The following is an 8,602-nucleotide window of genomic DNA, read 5'->3' on the forward strand; positions in this document are numbered from 1 at the left end:
AGTTTGAATCTGTGCCCTCTAATTGTTTTATTTGTCTTCTTTTTACAGTTGACTGTTGTTGAGCACCATATGATCAGAGCAAGGCATAAGGTTCCTGGAGGTTTCATCACAGGACTTGCCCTTATACTCCAGCTACAGGCCCAGGCAACACATCCATCCTTGCGACGTACTGCCTTCCTATGCTACTGAAAAGCAAAAAAACTCATTACCCAATTGAATGATACTTGACTGTTAGCCAAATAACATTTTCCACACTTTATATCTCGTAAAGAGAAATTTTCAAAGAAAATGACAATAGAAACTGTCAATAATAGGGTTGCACACAGCACTGTCCTGGAGATTGGCTTCCAATTCCTGGAGACTCCAGGCCAATCCTGGAGTGTTGACAACCCTATTTAATTTGGTCAACAGTCAAAGATCAGCCACACAATGCTCCAGAAGTGGTCTGACCAAAGTCCCTTACAATTATGGCAGATGTACTTATTCCTGTGTTCCAATAACCTCTCAAGGTCATTTGCCTTCGTAATTGCTTGTTGTCCCAGCATGCTAGCGTTCTGAGTTCCTTGCAGATAACACCAACGTGGTTTGTCACACTGTGAGCCAACTGTGATCTTAACTTTCCTAATTACTTGCCGTACCTGCACTAGGACACCCAGATCCCCCCCGAGGCTTAGCAATCTCTCACCATTTAGATAATAGCTTATTTTTTATTCTTCCTGCCAAAATGGATAATTTCACATTTGCCCACATTATATTCCATTTGTCAGGTATTTGCCCACTCAACTTATCTATGTTCCTTTGTAACCTCTTCACAACTCACTTTTCTAACTATCTTTGTGTCATCAGCAAATTTAGCAACCATACCTTTGGTACCTTCATCCAAGTCATTTATACAAATTGTAAAATGTTGAGGCACTCCCTGTGGCACACCATTCATCACATCCTGCGAACCAGAAAAAGACCCTTTTATGCCTGTTTTCTGTTGGTTAGCTAATGTTCTATCCATGTCAATATGTTACCCTCTGGAGCATGAGCTTTTATTTTCCCTTTGATGTGGCACCTTATCAAATGCCTTCTGGAAATGTATAATAATAATCTTTATTATTGTCACACGCAGGCTTACATTTTTTTTTAAATTTAGAGTACCCAATTCTTTTTTTTTCCAATTAAGGGGCAATTTAGCACATCTTTGGTTTGTGGGGGCGAAACCCACACAAACACAGGGAGAATGTGCAAACTCCACATAGACAGTGACCCAGAATTGAACCTGAGACCTTGGGTGCTCTGAGGCAGCAATACTAACCACCATGCCACCATGCTGCCCAACAAGTAGGCTGACATTAACACTGCAATGAAGTTACTGTGAAAAGCCCCTAGTCAAGTACAGTACATCCATCGGTTCCCCTTTATCCATAGCACAGTTCTTCTTCAATGAGCTCCAATAAATTGGTTAAATATAATGTCCCTTTCATAAAAGCACGTTGACTCTGCCTGATTGCCTTGATTTTTTTCTAAGTGCGCAGCTACATAATCTCTAATTATGAATTCTAACATTTTCCCTGTGACAGATGTTAGGCTAACTGGCCTGTAGCTTCCTACTTTCTATCTCTCTCACTTTTTGAATACTGGAGATATATTTTCTAGTTTCAATCTAATGGAACCTATCCTGAATCTAGGGAATTTTGGAAAATTAAAACCAATGCATCAACCATCTCATTAGCTACTTCTTTCAATACTTTAGGGTGCAATTCATCCAGACCCGGGATTTGTTATCCTACAGCCCCAACAGTTTGCTCAATACCACTTCCCTGGTGATTGTAATTTTCCTGAATTTCTCCCTCCCTTCGTATTCCTGATTTACAGCTATTTCTGGGATGTTACATGTGTCCTCTAAAGTGAAGACGGATGCAAAGTACCCATTTGTACTTCATCCAAAAGGCCTGTGTTATGGCCACTCCTACCAGTACTGCCGTGGATGCATCTGCAACAGATAGATTGGTGAGAATAAGGTCGGTCATTGTTATCATTTGTGTTGCTTTTTCACTGCTGCAGACCCAGAGTGGCACTTATGTCCTTCAGAATCTGACCGGTTCAGTGCTACCAAGGCATTCTTGGGACATGAACATTGAAACCCCCATCAATAGAACATTTTTGCTCCATTCTACCCTCAGTGCTTCTTCCAAGTGGGGTTTAATGTGGAGTGAAGGTTCATCAGCTGAGTTGGGGAGGAGGAGTGGGGGGGGGGGCACAAAGGAGGTTACCTTGTCCGCATTTGACCTGATGCCATGAGAATTCATGGGCAGTCAACATCAAGAACCTCAATGTCGCCCTCTTCTGACTGGGCTGCCACCTCTGGTGGGTCTGTTTTGCCAGTAGGTATTGTGATGGAGGAGTCTGGGAATTTGACTGAAAGGTATGAACCTGTGACTATGATTATGTCAGGCTGCTGTTTGACTAGGTTTTGGGATAGCCCTCCTATTTTAGCACATCTCCGATGCCAATGAGCAACCCTTTGCAGGGTCGACTGCACTGGGTGGGCTTTGCTTTTGTCGTGTCCAGTTCCTTGTTTGATACCACGTAGCTCTTTTTTTCATTCTTTCACAGGACATAGGTTTCACTGGCTAGGCCAGCATTTATTGCCCATCCCTAATTGAACTTGAGAAGTTGAGAAAGTTTGACCCAGCAACAGTGAAGGATTCGCGATATATTTCCAAATAAGATGGTGAGTGGCTTGGAGGGGGATTTGCAAGTGATGGTATTCCCATGCATCTGTTGCCCTTGTCTTCAACATGGTAGAGGTCGCGGGTTTGGAAGGTGCTGTCAAAACTTTATTCTTCTTAAACCTTTCCTCAGTGGTTTGATGCAACAAAGTGGCTTTCTTGGTCATCTCAGGGGTATCTAAGAGTAGGCCACTTTGCTGCGGATTTGAAGTCACATGTATGACTAACCATGTACAGACAGCAGATTCCCTTCCCTAAAGGACAATAATGAACCAATTAGGTTTTTACAACCACCTAGTAGATTCATAATGTGGAATTTTCTACCTCACCTGCTGCTCGTATCATCCGGTCCTGCCAAAAGTCTTTTGGCTGGGCCGCTGAATCTCTAGCAGGTCCTGTCACAACAGGGCTGGAAAATACTGGCGGGAGTCCCTATTACAGAAACTATTTTTCTATTCTGGATATATTTAATTAAGAGAACTCAAATTCCCCAGCTGCTGTAGTAGGACTTGAACTTATGTCTTTGAATCTTTTGTCCGAGTCTCTGGATTAGTCATCCAATAACATACACATACCTATAAAATATTAAAGCTGTTGACCAAGCATTTAGTCACAGACGTCACTTTTAATGAGCATCCTAACAGAGGAAAGAGGTAGAGAGATGATGAGATGTCAGTATGCAATTCCAAAACTACATACTTGGCAGCTGAAGGGGTCAGAGTTAGAGGGGTGCAGGTATCACAGAGGAAGGTTTGGCTGGAAGAGAGATAGGAAGGGTTCCTTTAGGGACCTCCCCACCTAATTACACTGTAGGAATACCTTCACATATGGACTTCAGTGATTTGAGAAGAAAGCGCATCATCATTTTCTCAAGGGGAACTAGGAATGGATATTTCATGTTCATGCAGGCCTTTCCTGTGATGTCCATATCCCAAGAACGAATAACAATTTCAGCTCCACAGACCACAGCAAAATTTAAAACATTCATTTTAAGTTGAGTTCAAACCAGTTGCAGTTTGTTTCAGCTTATTTGAAGCCAAAGGAATTGTGAGAGTAGCTCTTGAAAGTGATCTCACATTCAAAGCTGAATCTCGAACCCATGCTGATTTAGCGGCAGTTATACTTTAACATTTGGATTGCTGTGAAGCCAGAATTGCTTTGCAAGCAACACAAAGTTTGCGACTGGGGTCACACCTGCCGGCTGGAGAACTGACTGAATCCCTGCATTACCCCTATTGGGGAAGGCCTGCCGATATTAAGGCACATAAGTGGCCAGCGTCAGGCTTTCCCCGGGATTCAGGATCCCTGCAGTGGAAATCCTGCCTCCAGCGATAGATGACAGTCAATCAGAAGTCAGCAGCTCCCCATTTTCATCAGTACCACTGAGAGCTGCTGGCAATGCACCAAGGAAAGGGTTAAGATCAGGGAGGGACCCCAGACCAAAAATGAACAATGGGAGAATGGGATCATAGGATGTTGGTTGTGGTAGTGGACTGGAGTTTGGAAGAAAGAGTAGTGGTTGTCTTTTAGCAACCCTGCCTGCCCTGATGGTGGGTTCCTTGATTAGGCACCGAGCGCATTTGAATGAGGGACCCCCTCCTCTTTCCCTATTTCCCCCTGCCAACTCCCTAGAAACCTGCAAGCAAACATGACAAGATTTTCTTTTCAAGCTCCCCATATGGGAAATTTCATGAGGCAGGATGAGGCCCTTAAGAGGGTATTAATTGCCCATTTAAGTGGCCTCAAATATGGTGATATCAGCAATGCAACCTCCCACCAGCGGGTGGTGTCAGACATCAGTCATGTGACATCCGGCTATCGTCAGAAGGTTGTAAGGCGTACGCCAGAAAAGTCGCACATAAGGGTAGTTCCGGGAGAGTATTTGTAACTCAATCAGTAACTTAGTCTGTATAGCATTCTGATTGTTACCTTACTATGTGTTAACTAATAAATCATCATTCTAAGTAAACCATCAGCAGTTCTGTATTAATCATTGCAAAGACAAGACAACAGAACACAACATCAATTAGCATCCGGGCAAGAAGGCTGCCCACAGACCTTAATTAATTGATAACATACTCTAATCAGCATAGCTCTGATATTGTTGCATTATCGAGAAATAAGATGGTAGTTCTTTGATTTATGTAGATTGCTGTTTTCTGCTCCAGTGAAGTAAAGTAGCTCTGAAATAAAGGGCGCTATTCTGCCCCCCCCCTACCCCCCCCCCCCACGCCGGGCGGGAGAATCGCCGGGGTGTCGCGCGAATCGCGCCAAGCCGCCCCGACCCCCGCACGCGATTCTCCCACCCCCCGGAAACCAGCGGCGCGCGATTCACACCTGGCCGCTCGGAGAACCGGCGAGCGGCGATTCTCCGGCCCAGATGGGCCGAGCGGCCACTACGACACAACAGGTTCCCGACGGCGCCGTCCACCCCTGGTCGCTGCCGACGGGAACTCTGTGGGAACGCTGGGGGGGCGGCCTGTGGGGGAGGGAGAGGGGCTCCTTCACCGGGGTGGCCTCCGATGGGGTCTGGCCCGCGATCGGGGCCCACCGATCGGCGGGCCGGCCTCTCCCCCTCCCCCGGGCCTACCTCCTTCCGCGCACAGCCCCAGATCACTGCCACCATGTTGGTGAGGGGCCGGCGTGCGTAAGACGTTCCCCGCGCATGCGCAGGATGGCGCGGCCCAACTGCGCATGTTCAGGATTGGGCAGCCCCGACTGCGCATGCGCGGTTTGGCGCGGCGCCCATTTGGCGCCGCGTAAGGACGCTGGAGTGGCCGGAACCACTCCAGTGCCGTGCTGGCCCCTATGGGGGCCAGAATAGGTCGTGCCCGGACCCCGTTCGCGCCATCGTGAAACATGACAGCGTTCACGACGGCGCGAACACTTGGCCTCCATATCGGAGAATCGCCGCCAAAGGCTGATTCCTCAAAGAGCTTTATGGATCTAAGAATTCCTCATCTTCTAATATATATGTGTATAACAATAACTTCAAAAATGAAAAACAAGACACAGCTCTGTAGGAAAAATGCCCATGTAATTCTGATGAGGGCAATAACCATGATGCATTTTGTTTAAAAGATGATGCTCGATCAATAACTCCTGAGACGAGATTGGAGACATTTGAAGGATTTATTGCACTAGATGTTTCCCCCAGCAGCGCAGGTACAGAATGCGGCTGCTGGGGAGAGACAGGTTCTTATACTCCGCCTTACGGGGCGGAACCAGCAGACAGGCTTCACCAATGAAAATAGCAGTATCAGGTACCTCCCACACCAATGGTCTTACAGCATTATTCAGGGTACCGTAATACCCCTAATACCGACTACCACATTCACCCCGTTAAAAAAAGAGTCCGGCGGGGGTGGTGGTCTCACGTTATACAGTGGTAGAGGTGTAGGTTATGGTGGTACCCGGTATACATTAGCACAGTGTTTTGACTCGTTACATGTCGCAACTATTTACAGTAATTATTTACAGTCAGAGTGAAGCAATTAGTCGATCGGGGGCCCTGGTCGTCCTCTGCGATCGTCGTAGCTTCGGCGGTGATGCAGGTGCCGGCTTGGGCATCCGTGGCTCCGGGAGCATGGCTTCGGCTTCTTCAGCAGCTTCATCACCCCGAGATGGGACCAGTGGAAGGACCGATCCACCTGGGAAGGGGGCGGTTGTGGGGTGCACCGGTGGGAGGGAGAATGGGGTCGGTAGTGGAGGTGTGGGTGGGGATCCAGCGGACGCCAGGTCCCGTAGGGAGACCATATCCTGTTGGCCGTTGGGGTACGCCACGTAGGCGTATTGAGGGTTAGCGTGCAGGAGGTGGACCCTCTCGACCAATGGGTCCGACTTGTGCGTCCTGTATGTGGAGCAGGATGGGTCCAGGAGCTGCCAGCCAGGTTGGGAGCGAGGTCCTGGAGGAGGACTTCCTAGGGAAGACAAGGAGACGTTCGTGAGGGGTTTGGTTGGTCGTGGTACACAGCAGTGATTGGATGGAGTGGAGAGCATCCGGGAGGACCTCCTGCCAGTGGGAGACTGGGAGATTCCTGGAAGGTAGGGCCAGTAGGACGGTCTTCCAGAACGTTCCGTTCTCTCTCTCCACCTGTCCGTTTCCCCGGGGGTTGTAACTGGTTGTCCTGTTCGAGGCAATGCCCTTGCTGAGCAGGAATTGACGCAGTTCGTCGCTCATGAAGGAGGACCCCCTATCGCTGTGTATGTAGGCGGGGAAACCAAACTGCGTGAAGATACTGTGGAGGGCTTTTATGACGGTGGCTGCGGTCATGTCGAGGCAGGGGATGGCGAATGGGTACCGGAAGTATTCGTCAATCACGTTCAGGAAGTACGTGTTGCGGTCGGTGGAGGGGAGGGGCCCTTTGAAGTCCATACTGAGACGTTCAAAGGGACGGGAAGCCTTTATCAGGTGTGCTTTCTCTGGCCTGTAGAAGTGCGGCTTGCACTCCGCGCAGATTTGGCAATTACTGGTGGCGGTCCTGACCTCGATGGAGTAGGGCAGGTTACGAGTCTTAATGAAATGGAAGAATCAAATGACCCCTGAGTGGCAGAGGTCCTCGTGGAGGGCCTGGAAGTGGTCCCCTTGTGCGGTGGCACATGAGCCGTGGGATAGGGCATCAGGAGGCTCATTTAGCTTCCCGGGACGATACAAGATCTCATAGTTGTAGGTGGAGAGTTCGATCCTCCACCGTAAGGTCTTATCGTTCTTTACCTTGCCCCGCTGTGCATTATCGAACATGAAAGCAACCGACCGTTGGTCAGTGAGGAGAGTGAATCTCCTGCCAGCCAGGTAATGCCTCCAGTGCCGCACAGTTTCTACTATAGCCTGGGTCTCCTTCTCGACTGAGGAGTGGCGGATTTCTGAAGCATGAAGGGTGCGTGAGCAGAAAGCCACGGGTCTGCCCGCTTGGTTGAGGGTGGCCGCCAGAGCTACGTCGGACGTGTCGCTCTCGAATTAGAAGGGGAGGGATTCGTTGATTGCGTGCATCATGCCCTTTGCGATGTCCACTTTGATGCGGCTGAAGGCCTGGCGGGCGTCTGCCGACAGCGGAAAAACCGCGGATTGAATTAGTGGGCAAGCCTTGTCTGCATTCTCGATGAGGGTGTAGGTCTTTGGGCTCACCCTCGAGTGGAGAACTTGCAGTTTCTGGTCCTCCGTAGGTTCAGTCGTGGCCGTCCTGAGGTATCCTTTGAAGCACGCCAGCCAGTGTTTGAAGGTTGCCGCTGAGTTTGCCGCGTGGGCACCGGAAATCCGGCTTGATTTGGAGCTCCATTCTTTAAAATCTAGTGCAATAAATTGATGCTCGATCAATAACTCCTGAGATGAGATTGGAGACAATTGAAGGCTTTATTGCACTAGATGTTTCCTCCAGCAGCGCAGGTACAGTATGCGGCTGCTGGGGAGACACAGGCTCTTATACTCCGCCTTACTGGGCGGAACCAGCAGGCAGGCTTCACCAATGAAAATAGCAGTCTCAGGTACCTCCCACACCAATGGTCTTACAGCATTATTCAGGGTACCGTAATACCCGTAATACCCCTAAAAGCGACTACCACAAAAGATTAGATTTGCAAATAAAGTCAAAGTCATTAGACTGGTTTGTCTGTTTCATTTTTTCACTAATTGCTTCAAAGCCGCTGTGGTATTTGAATGGATTTCAACAACTTGTAATTTCAGCTAGTTTCTCTAGATTACTTAGCTGTGATTGGGCACTTCAATTTGTTGTAAAACTGATTTGGCATTGCTGATATTAATCATCTTCTGAAGTGGCCTGTGCACCTCGTGGAAATCCTACCTGTAATTCGGAGACAATGAATGCGGTCTATCGTTTGTTGAGTGAACATCAAATCAGATTATTATCTGTAACTCAACTCCCAGA

This window comes from Scyliorhinus torazame, chromosome 9 (assembly GCF_047496885.1).
Source record: "Scyliorhinus torazame isolate Kashiwa2021f chromosome 9, sScyTor2.1, whole genome shotgun sequence".
NCBI classification, from domain to species: domain Eukaryota; kingdom Metazoa; phylum Chordata; class Chondrichthyes; order Carcharhiniformes; family Scyliorhinidae; genus Scyliorhinus; species Scyliorhinus torazame.